Source organism: Neovison vison, chromosome X (assembly GCF_020171115.1).
Source record: "Neovison vison isolate M4711 chromosome X, ASM_NN_V1, whole genome shotgun sequence".
NCBI classification, from domain to species: domain Eukaryota; kingdom Metazoa; phylum Chordata; class Mammalia; order Carnivora; family Mustelidae; genus Neogale; species Neogale vison.
Window position 1 is genome coordinate 13,253,898 of NC_058105.1, and position 18,373 is coordinate 13,272,270.

The window sequence follows — 18,373 nt, forward strand, 5'->3', positions numbered from 1 at the left end:
AGGTCATGATCCTAGAGTCCTGGGATCGAGTCCCGAATCGGGCTTCCAGCTCCATGGGGAGTCTGCTTCTCCCTCTGACCTTCTCCCCTCTCATGCTCTCTCACTCTTTCTCTCTCTCAAATAAATAAATAACATCTTAAAAGAAAAGAACTGCATATCAGTAAGTAACACACATCCCCCTGAAACAAAGTGAAAAGGCATCTTTTAAAATTTGGTCTAGGTGTGCGGAGATTTTACACATTGGACACACACAAACTAAAGAGGCGCATTTCCCACATCCCTAACAAAGTTACCTGTCCTGCACTCAGTGTTCATAGCTTAATTTTAATTTTATTGAGGTGAAATCCGCACAACTCACAATCAGCCATTTAAAGACATACGATACGGTGACAGTATATTCCCAGTGTTGTGCAACCGTCAGCTCTATCTAATTCCAAAACCTCTTCATCATGCCAGAAGGAAACTCCATACCCATGAAGCTGTTGCTTTCCATTCTCCTCTCTCTCCAGAATGGCGTCACTTTAAAAATGTACCTCCGAAGTGAATTCAAAGGGGGACTGGTTGCTTAGGAAGCCGCAGCAGGGAAAGCAACAAATATCCCTGCCTTTATTTCTCTGTCAGGGCAAATTTGAGGGACAGCAAGTCAGCGCCTTTCCATACTTCCTTAGAGGCCCAGGGCTCCCTGATACCAAGTATGGCAAGCTTCTGAAACCAAGCTTTGGCTACTTGACAGACTTAGAGACTTAGGGTTAGGGACCCTCTCTGTCATGGTGTCGAACAAATACAAGTTCATTCTTTAAAAAAAAAATCATTAAAAAAAAAAACATGCTGTCTTGGTGATCACAGCTTTGTAGTAAAGCTCGAAATCAGGGAACGTGATGCCCCCAGTTTTATTTTTGTTTTTCAACATTTCCTTAGTGATTCAGGGTCTCTTCTGATACCATGCAAATTTTTGAATTATTTGCTCCAGCTCTTTGAAGAGTACCAGTAGAATTTTGATCAGAATAGCATTAAAAGTATAGATTGCTCTAGGCAGTATAGACATTTTAACAATGTTTATTCTTCCGATCCAAGAGCATGGAATGGTCTTCCATCATTTTGTGTCTTCTTCAATTTCTTTCATGAGTGTTCTGTAGTTCCTCGAGTACAGATCCTTTACCTCTTTGGTTAGGTTTATTCCCAGGTATCTTATGCTTCTTGGTGCTATAGTAAATGGAATCGATTCTCTAATTTCCCTTCCTGTATTTTCATTGTTAGTGTATAAGAAAGCCACATTGACTTTGTATCCTGCCACGTTGCTGAATTGTTGTATGAGTTCTAGTAGTTTGGGGGTGGAGTCTTTTGGGTTTTCCATATAAAGAATCATGTCATCTGCAAAGAGAGAGAGTTTGACTTCTTCATTACCAATTTGGATACCTTTTATTTCTCTTTGTTGTCTGATTGCTGTTGCTAGGACATCTAATACTATGTTGAACAAGAGTGGTGAGAGTGGGCATCCTTGTCGTGTTCCTGATCTCAAAGGGAAGGCTGCAAGCTTTTTACCATTGAGGATGATATTTGCTGTGGGTCTTTCATAGACAGATTTGATGAAGTTCAGGAATGTTCCCTCTGTCCCTATACTTTGAAGCGTTTTAATCAGGAATGGATGCTGGATTTTGTCAAAGCTGTGACCACCAAGACAGCATGGTACTGGCATAAAAACAGACACATAGACCAGTGGAACAGAATAGAGAGCCCAGATATGGACCCCTCAACTCTATGGTCAAATAATCTTCAACAAAATGGGAAAAAATATACAGTGGAAAAAAGACAGTCTCTTCAATAAATGGTGCTGGGAAAACTGGACAGCTATATGTAGAAGAATGAAACTCGACCATTCTCTTACACCGTACACAAAGATCAACTCAAAATGGATAAAAGACCTCAATGTGAGACAGGAATCCATCAGAATCCTAGAGGACAACAGAGGCAGTAATCTCTTCGATGTCAGCCAGAGCAACTTCTTTCAAGATATGTCTCCAAAGGCAAAGGAAACAAAAGCGAAAATGAACTTTTAGGACTTCATCAAGATAAAATGCTTCTACACAGCAAAGGAAACAGTCAAGAAAACAAAGAGGCAACCCACGGAATGGGAGAAGATAATTGCAAATGACAGTACAGACAAAAGGTTGATATCCAGGATCTATAAAGAACTCCTCAAACTCAACACAGACAACCATATTAAAAAATGGGCAGAAGATATGAACAGACACTTCTCCAATGAAGACATACAAATGGCTATCAGACACATGAAAAAAATGTTCATCATCACTAGCCATCAGGGAGATTCAAATTAAAACCACACTGAGATACCACCTTACACCAGTTAGAATGGCCAAAATTAGCAAGACAGGAAACAACATGTGTTGGAGGGGATGTGGAGAAAGGGGAACCCTCTTCCACTGTTGGTGGAAATGCAAGTTGGTGCAGCCTCTTTGGAGAACAGTGTGGAGATTCCTCAAGAAATTAAAAATAGAGCTTCCCTATGACCCTGCCATTGCACTCCTGGGTATTTACCCCAAAGATACAGATGTTGTGAAAAGAAGGGCCATCTGTACCCCAATGTTCATAGCATCAATGACCACGGTCACCAAACTGTGGAAAGAACCAGATTCCCTTCAATGGACGAATGGATAAGAAAGATGTGGTCCATATACACTATGGAGTATTATGCCTCCATCAGAAAGGACGAATACCCAACTTTTGTAGCAACATGGACGGGACTGGAAGAGATTATGCTGAGTGAAATAAGTCAAGCAGAGAGAGTCAATTATCATATGGTTTCACTTATTTGTGGAGCATAACAAATAGCATGGAGGACATGGGGAGATAGAGAGGAGAAGGGAGTTGGGGGAAATTGGAAGGGGAGGTGAACCATGAGAGACTATGGACTCTGTAAAACAATCTGAGGGTTTTGAAGGGGGTGAGAGGTCGGGGTACCAGGTGGTGGGTATTACAGAGGGCACGGATTGCATGGAGCACTGGGTGTGGTACAAAAACAATGAATACTGTTATGCTGAAAATAAATTTTAAAAGATTAAAAAAAAAAAACAGAAAAGCTCTGATCAGTCCAAAGAAAAAACAAGAAAATCACCTAAATTCCTAATATCCAGAGAATCAGCGTATAGTGTCAAGTCTTTGAGAAATTTTCCATACATTTTAACTCATATCTTATGTATTTGCAAAAGTGAAGTCAGATGGCACACACTTTTTAAAACTTCATTGTCGAGGTCAAATATGTTTGTGAAAATTCATACAACATAGGCTTATAAAGTGTAAAATAAAACATCTGCGGCTCCTAACTCCCCTTTTTTCCATTCAGCAGTGTATCTGGGACCTATTTTTCTGTCAGTATGCTTTTAGAGCATTGTTTCAGTTGCTGCCCTACGCAGTATGTGTTTATGCTACAACATCCTCAAATCTGGCTCTTTTTTCAGACACTTAGGTCATTTCCAGTCATCCAGCTGCCATGCGATGCTGTGGCCGGTGCCGAAATTTGTGCCCATATCTAGGTATTAGTTCTTTGGCACAAACGTGAATACATGCTTTTTGCTGCCAGGGCTGCTGATGAGAATGCAGCATAATGAAGCCAAAACAGAAAGTCATGTTCGAGTCCGCTATTGCACAACCGGCAGCTCTTTTCATTTTGCAAAGCATGGCCATACCCATTATTCCATTTAATACCAGCAGGGGCTACTCACTAATACTTATTATGCATATACGTATACTGGATATTATTCTGTGTGCTTTAGGCATAGGGATCTTATTCAACCTTTCTCCTTTATGTACTGTTATTACCTCTGTTCTAGAGATGGGAAGAGTCAGGAGGCTAGGAGACATTCTCTAAATTGCCCAACATATGGTAGTGGTGGAGCCCGAATTTTACTTTTTTTTTTTTTTTAAGTAGACTTCACAGGCCTGGAGCCCAGTGTGGGGCTGGAACTCATGACTCCCAGTTCAAGACATGAACTGAGATCAAGTGTTGGATGCTTGACTGACTGAACCATCCAGGACGCCCCCCAGATTTACTTCTCTCTTTTGGATTCTAGATCCAATATCCTTCCCAGTATACCACAAAAGCCTCTTTGAATGACAAGATATTCCAAGGCTATGTAGGGACAAGTGAGATCAGTTCCCCACCAGTTAACCTGGAAAGACTCACAAAGAAGGAAACCACATGGTGTTCATAGACTATGTGCCCGGCTTTCCCAGTCCAGGCCGGCTTCCTCGGGGGATGCCTGCCTATGGTTGATTTCACCCTGTGGTCCATACAAACTTGAAAGTGTGGTGCCTGCCCTTCCCCACAGTAAGACTAGAGCAGCTGTGCCTGAGGCCATCAGGGATGATGTATGGAAGTTTGAAAGGGACCAGGAGCAGAGACTGTGGGGGTTGGGGGCAAAGGTCTCATTTACGTTAAGAGTCACCGTGAATTAGGTTCTGGGGCCAAGGGCTCCAATAAATTTGTCATGAAAGGGCCTACAACAGGACAAATTGGCTGAATTCACTGGATGGTTTCATTCGTGCTGAGGAACAAATGATAGTTTGTGCTGTTTCCTTCATAGGAAAAAGAAGCTGTAACACAAGACATACGTATCAGTAGGCCCAGGGAGAATGGCTTCCTGGAAAGTCGGGGGCTATGGGAAGGCAGCTAAGGCACCATTCAGGAACCAAAATAATATTGGCACTGGGAGTCTCTGCCTATTTTCCAGGGCATCTGCTAAAGCTTCAGACTGTGTTCTGGTTGGCCTTGGTGCCTGGTGGCTTCACTGACCCAGATCACGCAGCCAGACTCATGACTGCAAAGATTATGGACTCACAGAGGTCAAAGCTGAGAGGGTCACTGTCGATCATCTTCAGATACCCGCTTCATGCGTTGACTGGTGAAGAAACCAGGGGCAGACAAGGAAAGGGACTTTCCCAAGGTGTCCACACCAGTGACTCCCAGTGTCAGAGCTCAGGAGTCATGTTTGCGATCTTCAGTTAAAGTTCTATTCGTCGCTGATGTACTGAGAACTAAATCACTTTTCTTCCTTCTCTTTTTCTCCCTCTTCTACGTCTTCTACCTTCTCCACTCCTCCTCCCTTCCCCCATTTTCCCTTTCTCTACTTCCCCCACCTCCTTCACGTTCATCTCCATTCTCACACACTTAACAACCTCTCTGGTGTGTATCACCCATATGCTCTCTAATGAACAAGCCACTTTAATATCAGTTATGTCATTGGATCCTTCATCTTTCTTGGCCACAGTGCTCAGAAATGGAACATCTTATGCATAGATAGAAAGTGCAAGCCACGGGCCCCCTCCCCATCCAGGCTGGCTGGCTTCCTGAGCCTAGTGCAGGTGGTGTGTACGAGCCATGAGCTTCCTCCCTGGGACACTTTTTTGTAGACATCTCAGGGTTGGACTTTCATGGCACAGCCCCAGGCTTGGTGGCAAGGAAGGAAGGAAGGAAGTTAAGAAGCTTTCCTGTCATTGGAGCTGGATCCTAAATAAACCTTTGCTTGGCAAGCATACTTCCCATATTACCCGGCTGGCCCCGTGTGTAGGCCCCACTTACTGGCCCTCTTTAGCCAAGAGCAAATTCCATGCAGACCTCAGCACTCACTTGGATGCCCGAGGATACCTCCCTGAAGAGCATTACTCCGTAATAGCCTAGCCTCCTGGGACATTCAGTTTCTATCCAGAAGATGAGGGGGTTGGGGAGGGAGGAAGAGGCATGGGGTTGGGGGAACAGAGAGAGAGAGAGAGAGAGAGAGAAAGAGAGACTTGTAAGCATTGCAAAAACTATTTTCACCCATAGTGAGAAGTTCGTGTATTCTTTCCTTCACTCACTTCTTTGTTCATTCCAAAGATCATTGTTGATCTTGGCTGAAACCACTCTTGGCTACAGAATACAACATTATCCTCAATGGGTTTATATTCTAATGGGGTGCGGAAGACAGTAAACAGATAAACAAATAGATCTACATTACTTTTATCCATTCATGTCTGTAATATCATACTATGAAGAAAATGAAAGCAGGTATAATAGATTCTTAGTATTGGTGGAAGGTTTTCCTTGGGAGCAGGGATACTTCATCCAGTCAATGAAGAGCAGGCCAAGTTCATGAAGAGTACGGCTGCTGGATGGGGTAGTTGTTGGAGGTGGCATTATCTCCCAGTCGCTTCTTTTTTTCTCACCAAAATCGGAAGCCAGGTCATCAGCTGGGAGCGAGGAGGAAGAAAGGAGAATTAGAGGTGTGAGCTGAGAAGAGACAGTATGAAATCGTCTCCAGAGTAGGACATCAGACAGTGCCAAGGGCTCACGCTCAACATCTAAGTTTAATTGTTGTCTTAAGGGACAGCAGTGTGGTTGTGTGTTTCTCCAGCCACGTTAGGCTTGCTTGGGAGCAGGCTTGGAGTCATTACAAAGAGATGGATTTTGCCTGAGCTCATGAGAGAAGGCGCGAGAGGGAACTGAGGCTGTGTGCCAGCCTCTTTTCAGCGTTTAGCCTCCCTTGGCCTCCTTAACGTTTCCTCGTTACTCTTTTGTGTCCTCTCTCATTTTACAAAGTGGCAGGTAACTCTCCCATGCAGGTATCAAATATGTCCTCCCAAGTTACAAACAGATATGGAGGAGAGGGCGAGAGAATGGCGGAGCTCCAGAAGAAGCACGTCTATGAAAGCAAGAGGGATTGGCACTGAGCTGATAGAGTATTGAATTTTGAGGAACTTTGTGGCAGGTATTTTGGGGGGTTACTCTCTATGATTCTGCTCTGGGTGATCTTCTGAGGTAGCAGAGTCTCCGGTTTGGTCAATACAAAAGCTTCCTGGTCATTTGTTGTTGTTAATAATCATTAATTATAATAATAATAATATAATCGTAATAATAATAGTTGTTGTTGTTAATCATCATCATCATAGCAGCTACTACCATTTCCTGAGCACTTACCATGAGGAAGGCACTTCACCAAGTGCTTTAAATGCCTAAACTCATTTAATCTTCTAGTAGTCATAGGAGTTAAGTACTGTTACCCCCTTTTTGAGATGAGGTTAGGTAGCTTATCCAGTAGGACACAGCTCGCCAGCTTCAGGGCAAAGTTTGGAACCGAAAACTTTGTGAGTACATAGCCCACATTCTTAGCCACTCCTGTGCTGCCCTTCAGCCCCCAACATTTTGTGTGTTCAAGTTGGTACACACATCCATCTGTCTGTCCGTCCAGTAGAACTCTCCCTATTCTCACTCTGGGCTAAGTCACTGTGTCAGTGGCTGGGTGGGGAGAGGGTGTGGGTGGGGCTCAGCCACAAATCCTTCATCCCTCCTGTGCTCATTTAGAGGTTCTAAAAGAAGCCAGAGGGGGAGTTGTGTTTGTCCCCGGAAGCTGCTCTGGAAACTCAAGTTTAAGGCACTTGGTATATATCCTGATGACTAAGCCTGTGGGACTGTGCCTCTCTGCCTTCTTCGTCTCTGAGACCTTTATATCTCCTGGTTTTGCTGGTTCTGTGGATACTCAGCTTCTGTCTTCCTCTTCTCTGTGCTGTAATCCTACCCCCTACCCCCTCTCTGAGCTCTCATCTCTTCTAGGGCCGTCTGAGACCTTTGCTAGGCTTGGCATGACAAATTGCCTTCTTATCATACCAAATGCTGGCATGTAAAATAGAATATGCCTTCTGTTTACATACTGCTTCCATCTCCTGTATCCATCTAGATCCAGGAAACCGTTGTCATCAACATAAAACCCACAGAAGCAGCACATGCTGGGAATCGGTCCTCCATACCAGAGCTGATAGGAATGGATCGCTGAATTCTGTAGATCGCATCTGTCCTAAGCAGCCCATTAGCTATGCTTGACTTCAGCTACCACATTTTGCCTGCTGTGAGCTTGCTCTACCCTTCTATGAAGTGTATTTTCTAACAGTGCGGAAGAAATACACAAGATTGATTAGAGTTGGCACAATTTGTGCATACTTCCTTTTGCAGTTATTCTTGTAGTGGCTGCTTTAAAAGACTCAAAAAAAATCCTTTAGCTAATTTTGTTTCTCTATAAAGTTTCGTTGAAGTTTTAGTGGGTGTATTTATGTGCAAATCGGATCAACTTCCAATGATAGCTTTGTATTGTTCACGTTTTGATGTTTTGTTTCCCTGAGCAGATTGATTTGCCATTATGGGAAAACGTTTGAACTAAAAAAGTCCTCTGAACTTTGTTCCACTAATCTGATCAAAGAAAATAGAAGCAGCACGTGTAGACAGAAACCTGCAAATTAAATTGACTTTTCCAATTGAAATGCATTTGATCTGCATGCATTATGGAACTAGGGTAGTTGTTCCTTCTTGGTTCTGCAAACACATTGAGGTTTAGACCGTTTTCCAAAGTCTTTAAAAATACACACGGGAGAAGAATCGACAGCGTGAATGGCTAATAGCATCTTCTCTTTGGTACGAAGTTAGGATACCTTACCGGTGATGTCAGTCCTTCCGGTCCCATCGGGCAGACTTGCTGAGCACCATGCAGTGGCGCTGCCTGTGCAAACAGCCGGGCCAGCCTCGCTCTGCCGTGTCAGGTGGTTCAGGGCAAGCCATGAGCGGCAGAAGCGTTGCAGAAGGCGTTAGAATGCTTGCAAACGCGGTTCGCAGCCGCGTGAGGGTTCTGTTTCTTCTGCTTGACTCCCAGGGATGCGTTAGTCGAAATAGCTTTATTCAGCTGTGGAGAACTGTGCTAATGGCCCCAGCTGTTTGCTTCCTCCCTAGCTCGCATGTTTTTCATCATTCTCTCGTTCACTCTTAACTAGGTGTATGAGTCAGGACCACCATGGGAGCGAAAGTGGAAGAAAAGAAATGCACCAGCTTAAGCCCTAGTGGTGGTGTTTAAGTAGGTCAAGTTCAGTAGCTTTTTTAAATGGAGGTGCGTTTTATTGAGGCTCAACTGCCGTTTATTGATTACTACCATGCCAGGCCTAATTTCTACTGATGTTCTCTCATTCTGTTTTCATGACCGTCTGTGGAGTTGTCCTCATGACAACTTCTGAGGAACTGAGGGCTCTGAGAAGTTTAGTAATTTGGTCAAGGTCACAGAGCCAGGAAGTGGCAAAGTCAAGATTTGAGTCCCGACCGGCTTGACTCCAAGTCACATTTCCTGTCCCCTTCTCCCCCACGCACGTGGGAGGTAAAGATGGGTGCTAATTACTGAGCCAAGATGAAGGAGCATCTTGGCTGATCCTCGTAAAGACAGCTAAGTAGTTGAATGTGATGAATGCATGGAAATGCTCGAGAAAGATGAACTGTGTTGGGGTCAGAGATCCCTTTTACTATCGAGAATGGGCTGTGTGTTCTCTCTAGTTCTTTTTCCACGGAGTGGATTAACCTTTTTCACAGTTGAGCTTGATTATTGGTCCTCAGTACCACGGGTTTGTACATCTCTCAGCTCAACGAAGTCATCTCCATGACCTTGACTTGAACTATGTGTGAGATTGCTCCCAGAAGTCATAGGCAGCTGAATCGAATGCTAAAAACAAAACCCACCCCAGTAAAACAATGCGTTTTGCATGGGGTCTCAAAGTGTTTGATTAGGGTGTGTGTATTAAAGTTGCAGAGATGCCTCCTGCTCTTTTAAGTACAGACTGCCAAGGGGTCTGGGGAGTAGGCAGCCGGAGCCCGTAGAAAACAGTGCCACCCAGCGCTTCCACAAAATCCACAACTCTCCAAAACTGAATGTTTCAGGGAGAACATTCTTTCTCCCCGCCCCCACCCCACCCTTGTCATCAAATAAACACACCTGAGCTAGGCACCATGCTCTCCCCACGGGCTGTCTGTTATGGGAGGTGGGCGGGAACACCTCCTCTGAGTCTTCAGGGCAGATCTCGGAGGCAGAATCAAGGCACTGAGAAGTTCTCAGAGCTACCAAAGGTTCACAGGAGGGTGCCGAGGAAAACATGGGACTTTTTCTTCTCCCTAGTTCCTGGGTAAGAATCTGATTCCTCCCGTCTCAGTTAAGTGATTCTGTTCACCTCTGTGGTGTTCGGATTTCTGTGCGATCACAGCTTATTAGAAACATGATTGCGTGAGTTGCAGTTTACTCCTACTAATACTTAAATGCTCTAATTTCGCTGGTCAAAGAGATGATGGAGGGAACACATCAAATCATTAAGGGAAAAGATTACCACCCATGAGGTTGGTTGCTTTGAAGAAAATTAATCTCCGTACATGCCCAAGATGCTGTGGTTCTTCCCTTTACTTTTTCTGAACATGACAAATAGTGCTTCAAGTTAATTGTTAAGTTTATGAATGAGTTCAAATTACGCTTCCATACCAGTGCATTTATTCCAGTGATTGCGCTGATTGTATTTGACTATGGGCTAATTAGGCCACATTCAGATCACAAGTCCCTGTTTTATACTTTTTGGGTTTTCCAATCTAGGATGCACTAATGGCCTGCGGAGTGCTTTGGTGTTGGGTGACCAGAGAAGCCATTTGTATGATGTTCCTGCTAATGGGTAGGTTTAAATGTAGGGAAGTCTGTCTCCACACGCAGAGGCTATAAATGGTCAGAGAAGGGCCCCAGGATAATCACTTGAGAGCACTTTTTCTTAGGGGTATAATGTCTGATTGTTAGGGATTCAAACTATATAAATGAAGGTAATTGGAGAAATACACATACACATGTCATTTGCCGTGGGTTTAAAATGGGTAATTTAATACACAGTTACATACGGGTTTAACATTAAAGTATCCATTCCAAACTCATGGGAAAATAGACCAGAATGGAAAGACAGATTCAGCCTATGGCCACACTGCGAGTCTTTCCTTTCTCCTCCATTCCTTCCACTTTTTTTTTTCTGCCATTTAATTATTTGATACTTCAGCCGACTCTGAACCAGGTGAGGTGTATGAACTCAAACATGTTGACGCTGAGGGATGGATAACAAGTGTTCCCTTCCCTGAAGTAGGCTAATGGGCATTTTGAAAGAGAGCTACATGGAGACAGCCATCCATATTGGGAAGAGACAATATCCTGATGGTGACATTTTAGGTATTAGCAGGTAAGGTCTTCTTCTCCCCATGACAAAACCTGTCCCTAGATGAGGAGCAGTTGCCAGGGGGCATCTAGGTGGAACTGGGAATAGCCAGTTGAGCTATTCAAGTTGAATAGCTCCTTGAGCCACCAATGGAATTAGGCAATGCGTCTTGTGAGGAGGCCACTGGGATGACAGGTAAGGGACTGAGGAACAGAGGAGCGGAGAAGGACAGAGCGGGAGAGGTAGAATCTGGGGAATAGGAGGGAAGTAGGGAGAGGGTGAGTCCGTAGTTCAAATCCTGAGTCTATTACTTATTTACCCATTTAAAGAAATGGTACCAGTGGTCCTCTTAGGGCTTACCATCTAGTCAAAAAGAGAGACAATCAAATGATTCATACATTCACCAAATAGGTATTGAACTTACTATGTTACAAATAAGGTAGATGCTGTGAAGAAACCTGACCTTGTCTTGGGGCGTCAGTGAACTTCAGTGATGGAATTGTACGACCCTAAGAAGTGAAACTTGAGGTGATGTAAAGAGTCATTAGGCCAGGCTGTGTAAAAGGAACACTCCCCAAAGAGGGAAGAACAGGCCTAAGAGAATGTTCTAATGCATGATGGGAAGGCCAGCATTTCTGGACCACAGCAGGTGAGGGAGAATGTGGTAAAAGCTGAGGCTGAAGAGATAGGAAGTGAGCTGAGCCTTCCAGGCTACCTGTCCCTGGAAAAGTGAACATTCCTAAGGGCAGTAGGAAGCCATTTGCAGGTTTTATGTTAAGTTCATATTTTGATTAGATGACTCTGGCTATAAGGAGTTGGACGGTGGATGAAAGCAGGAGCCATGCAGGAGACAGGGGGACAACTGAGGAGGCTACCGGGTAGACCGAACAGGGCGTGGCGGTGGGGGAGACTGGGATGGAAGTAGTGGGAGAGAAAACTGGATGGGTTGTGTGACTTTGGGCAAGTAACTTCACCTCTCTAAGCCTAATTAGTCTCATGTTTTTCAGGTGTAGTCTATCATATCTAGCGATTTAAGAGTGGGCTTTGCTGCTCAGATCCTCTGCTATCTATAACCTCTATTTAGATGCCAATTATTCAACAAAAACATATGTCCACACTTGATATGAGGGAAAAGCAGAGGTCGCCTGGAAGCTTCTAGAATTCTATTTATTGCAGTTCAGTGAGGCTGGTGGTCTGGATGAATTCTACATTTTTGTGATAAAAAATGGCTTTGAAATGAAGAAAGGAACATTGACAGAACACACAACTGTTACTTCTTTCACTCTTAAGTGCTAAACAAAAGAGCCAACAGAAGTCTCTCCCACGTTGCACAGTAATTAAATACAACCACACTCATTTAGGAAACTGATAACAGTAAATAGAAATTTACCAGCTATCTGAGAAGAAACAGTCAAGACTACCTTTTGTTCTTACAGTTACGAACATTTCCAACCAAAATTGGAAAGAAAGTGTCTTTCACGGTTATAGAATCTTCTCACAAACTTCTGTAGTTTGGCCTGCATTTCTTGCCAGCTCCTCACAGTAAGCTTTGTGATGAGTTTGCTCTATGTCCAAAAAGGAAAAAAATGGCTCTGTGAGTGAAGATTTTGACTGTAGGGAGTCAAACAGTGTTCGTGGTGAGGGTAGGAAAACACTGAAGCTAGATGCCTAAGCTTTTCAAATGGTTCAGTTCCATTTGATTGCTATTTGTTGTGGCTGGTGAACGTTTTTTGGGCAGTTCCTTGGGCGAGGCATCTTCAGGGAGGGCAATAGTGGGATTTAGGAAGCAAATAAATACTGCTTAGAATAGAGAAGATTTGAATAACTGAATGGCTAAACTGATCCAAAGGATATCTACAGATGAGAGAATGAAATGATTATAGAGAATAGAAATTATTTTCTAACAAATAGGGCACATGTACAGAGATTCACCTTGTATTAAGCCTCAAAGGAAATCTCCAGTTTGGTAGCATACAGACCAGGTTATCTGACAAAAATGTAATACTATGTGATATCCACAGCTATAAAATAAGATTAAAGGAGAGAAAAGCCCTATTGTCCTCTGTCCTCTCAATAGGTACAGAAATCACTCAGTAAAGGTGAACAAACATGTATGGTTAATAACAAACAACAAAGCCAGTTAACAAACTAGAAATAGATCCCCTGATGATGGCTATCTGCTAAAACTCTACAGCAAATATTATGCTTAATGGCAAAATATTATATGTCCATATTTCTCTTTGAAGTCAGGAATAAGACAGACAAGAAAACCCTATTTGTAGGGCGCCTGGGTGGCTCAGTGGCTTAAGGCTCTGCCTTCAGCTCAGGTCATGATCTCAGGGTCCTGGGATGGAGCTCCATATCGGGCTCTCTGCTCAGCGGGGAGCCTGCTTCCTCCTCTCTCTCTCTCTCTCTCTCTGCCTGCCTCTCTACCTACTTGTGATCTCTGTCTCTGTCAAATAAATAAATAAATAAATAAAATCTTAAGAAAAGAAAATGCTATTTGTTAAAAAATTTAAATATATATATATATATATATATATATATATATATATATATATTTTTTTTTTTAAATTTGTAAGTAATCTGATTGCCCAGTGTGGGGCTCAAACTCACAACTGTAGCCTCCACCGACTCGGTCAGCCAGGTGCTCTAAGAAAACCCTTAGTCACCATTTCTATTCAGTATTATAAATGGAATCCTAACCAGCTCATTGGGAAAAGAAGAATACAAGGTTTGAAAGTATATTGTTATTTTCAGAGATGGCATTACATTACATGGCATTACATTATCTGCCAGTGCAGATAATGCAAGAGTAAATGTAGACACTAATAGAATTAATACAGAGTTCAACAAGTTTTCTAGATATAGGATCAGTGTATAAAACCATTAGTGCCCTTCTACAATGGTAAGAATGCAGGAGAACATGTTATGAAACACAAATGTTAATAATCAACATGCTACCCCAAATTGTACATTGGTATCTCTTCTCCCATCTTTTTCTTTTAGGTCTTAAGGTTTTTTTGCAGGATTTTCCTTGCTTTCCCCCTACTGAGGTTGGGCCATAGAAGTTTGTTCTTCCTTTCAGCCTGGCCCTCCAAAAAGAAATTAACTAATTTAAAGCAAAGAGCCAATGAAGGGGGAATGTGGTCATTGGAAAGAACTTCAAGAACAGCCCTTTGCAATAGTTCTTAAGTTTGTAGTGACCTCGATTTAGCCATTGCTATGAAAATTGAAAACCCATTAAGAGAATGTGTTCCCTCAGTTGAGTGTATTCAAGCAAGAAGTTCACCAAAGTTACTTTCCTTTCAAACTGACGCCTTTGACTTTTAAAAGCTGTTTTTGGAAAAGTTCATGGAAAAAATGTGTAAAAAAAAGAAAAGGAAGACCAAAAGTAAAATATAAATACTTCAAGACTTTCACAAATAAATAAGAAACTATTTAAAGTTCTGGGTTCCTGTGAGTAGATTCATAGAATGGAGGGAAGGCATTTCATTTGAAAAAAAAAAAAAAGCCTTTGGGCAAATCATGGCAAGAGGATTTTAGAACTATATTGAAAAACTGAAGTATGATATTTCCTGGAGGAATCTGTGAAACTTATGAAGGTTGTTGAACATTTAGTAAAAAGAGATCTTGATGATTATAAATATGAGTATTTAGATGTTGGTGGATCAGTTTCTCCCATTGGAGAATCCATTACAGAGGATACATGTTATCTCTAGTATGCAGTTGAATGTGATATCAAATTGCTAGAAGATAGTTCTTGCGTAATAAGTACCTAATTACTGAATATGAGCCTATATCTAAAAGAAGAGGAAATTGGTGAAGAAGCTGCTTTGTTTACAAAGAAGAGATCTTCAAAGGAGAGAAAATTTTAAAAATTCATCAATCCCAATAAACCTTCCCCTCTCAAAAAAAGATGAAAAAAAATTAATGCTTAAAATAAGGACAGAATGGAGAGCAATTAGAGAGGAATATAGATATGGAACAAGGAAAACAGTATCAGGAGGAAACACTTTATATATTGAAAAAAACCAGATAAAGTGTGTTTGCATGTGTATGCAAGTGTGTGTATACATAATATGTCCTCTAAACCCTTCTACAGAGAAAAAAACATGACTTTGAACAAGCATGTATATTTAATGAAAATAAAAGACCAACACATATTCTAAAGAATAAGAAGAAAAACTTTGTTTTTAGAACTACCACAATTGAGTGAGTCCTATGTAAGGAAAGTGGAAACTTTCGTAGGAAAAAATCTTTCTGAAATATAGAAACAATGTCATACTAACTAAGAAAGTAGACTCCGAACACAATGGGAATTGTTCTACTTTAATGAAGGGATAAAAAGTGACTCTAATTTGGTGAGCTCAGGATGTCAGCCTCTTTCAAGCACATAAGCTCTATTTTTTTAGCTATTTATGTAATTCATGAATATATACCAGAATTAGAGTTTATTTGCAAGATAAATCGCTAAACTGGAAAGGAAAATAAATCCATTTGCAATAGCAGCAAAATCCATAACAGATCAAGAGATACACCTAACAGAATACATGTCTTTTAAGGAAATATTGTGAAATTTTATTGATGAGCCTAAACAGTGACCTAAATATAGATAATGGAAGATATGTACAAATTTGATAGTTTGGAAGACCCAATATCATAAAGTCAATTCTCCATAAATTAAATTCCAGATCAGCGCAGTTCTAATCAAATCTTACAGGTTTGTTTTATAGGATTCGACGGTCTTATCCTAAAATTCTTATAGGAAGAGAAAAGGCAAAGATGGGCCAACATCGTGAAGAGGAAAAATGAGATGAAGAGATTAGCTTTATTAGATATCAAAAAGGGTAACTAAACCATATTAATAAAAGCATGAAATTGGTACAGGGGTAGGCAAGATTGAAATTCCAGAAGCAGGCTCACACCTGTATGAGAACCCGGTTTATGACAGGGGACGTAACAAATCAATAGAAACAGGATAAATTGTTCTAAACTAGTCCTGGAAGAATTAGCTATTTAGGTGGAAGAGAAGGAAAAGTCTTTGCCCTATACCATACAGAAATGTAAATTCAAGGTAAGTTAAAGACCTAAATGTTACAAGCAAAAATTATTTGCTTCTGAAAGTTCTGGAGAAGATCTTAATGATCTCAAATTAGCAAGACAGGAAACAACATGTGTTGGAGAGGATGTGGAGAAAGGGGAACCCTCTTACACTGTTGGTGGGAATGTAAGTTGGTGCAGCCTCTTTGGAGAACAGTGTGGAGATTCCTCAAGAAATTAAAAATAGAGCTTCCCTATGACCCTGCCATTGCACTCCTGGGTATTTACCCCAAAGACACAGATGTCGTGAAAAGAAGGGCCATCTGTACCCCAATGTTTATAGCAGCAATGGCCACAGTCGCCAAACTATGGAAAGAACCAAGATGCCCTTCAACGGATGAATGAATAAGGAAGATGTGGTCCATATACACTATGGAGTATGATGCCTCCATCAGAAAGGACGAATACCCAACTTTTGTAGCAACATGGACGGGACTGGAAGAGATTATGCTGAGTGAAATAAGTCAAGCAGAGAGAGTCAATTATCATATGGTTTCACTTATTTGTGGAGCATAACAAATAGCATGGAGGACAAGGGGCGTTAGAGAGGAGTAGGGAATTTGGGTAAATTGGAAGGGGAGGTGAACCATGAGAGACTATAGACTCTGAAAAACAGTCTGAGGGGTTTGAAGTGGTGGGGGGGTGGGAGGTTGGGGTACCAGGTGGTGGGTATTATAGAGGGCACGGCTTGCATGGAGCACTGGGTGTGGTGAAAAAATAATGAATAATGTTTTTCTGAAAATAAATAACTTGGAAAAAAATTAGCATGATAATCCCACGTGGCCATCAGAAGGGAAGATGGAAACAACTGGCAGATCTGGTGGGAACATTAGTGTGAACACCTGCTTTGGGGAAAGAAAGTGGCAATATCTAGCAAAGTTGAAGATGTGTGTACCTTACTGTGACCCTGAAGTCTATCTTCTAGACCTTTACCATGGAGAAATCCTTGCACAGGTAGGAAGACATAAACAAGACTTCACTGTCATATAAGAAATTAGTATCCAACAATACTGGGAATGGATTAATATCATAAATGGCAATGTATTTAAAGACTAAAAGGCTATAGGGCAGTTTTTTGGTTTGTTTTTTTTTCCAGAATTTGTGATTTCATTTATATAAAATTGTAGAAAATGCAAACCCAGTGACAGAAGCAGATCAGTGCTTCCCTGGGACGGGGGTTGGGGGGTGTGCAGGGAGGGGCGGGAGGCAGCACAAGAAAACATGAAGAAACTGTTGTGGCTAGAAAATAATGTGCATTATCTTGATTGTGGTGATAGCTTCATAAGTAGATACTTCTATCAAAACTTAAATTATAAAAAATGATCACCTTTAAATATGTACAAATTACTATGTCATTTGTACATAACTAAAAATGAGGAAAAATTAAAAGCTACATTTTTGAAAATTTCGAGATTGCTGTATGAATATATAAGTTAGGAAGACATGTGCCTGTGTTACAAATTTGACTCTTGAGAGTAAGGCATCTCTCTCTCTCTCTCTACCTAGAAGTATTAAGAATATTCATTAATATACATTAAGAATATGCGATGTGCCTGCGACCAGACTTTCTGCATTCATTATCTCAGTTCAGCTCCACAACAGTTGCGATGCTCGTACTTTTATCACTCCCCTTTTCAGTTAAGAAAAATGAAAGTCAGGAAATTTAGTGACTTGTCAGACACCTCAGGACAGAACCAAAATTTGAAAACAGGCTATAGGGCAGTTTAAATAAATGAGCTAGACCCATGTGCATCAGTAAAGATGAATCTGGAAACTGGGGTTGGGCGTGTGAAGCAAAGTGGAAAAGGATCATATAGCACCTTTGTGCAAAAGGACAGGAAAACAGGATTGGTCATGCCTAGAGGGTCTATTAGGGCCTTTGTGTAGTGAGCCACACAGTAAGGTTCCCTGAGCAGACAGTTGGAAAAGTTTAATCTTACCTCCTGGTGCCTGAGAAACCCGAAGTAGGGAAGCAGGGAAGGACCCTCCTGGACATTTTTACTTAAAGAATATTCTTCTCTTTCCCTTTGATAAAAAGCCTGGTGTGGCAGCAGCTACAACCATGGCAGTGACTCAGTTACGCAGTGTGGTGGCTCCCTGCGGGGAGCTGAGGGGTCAGATGACTCAGGATTCTAGATTAAAAGGCTGAGTTCACAAGCTGCCACAGCAGAACTTAAATTGTGAGTGTTTTTTTCCCTTCTCCTTAGGTATCACGGAAAACATTTTGAAAGACATGAAA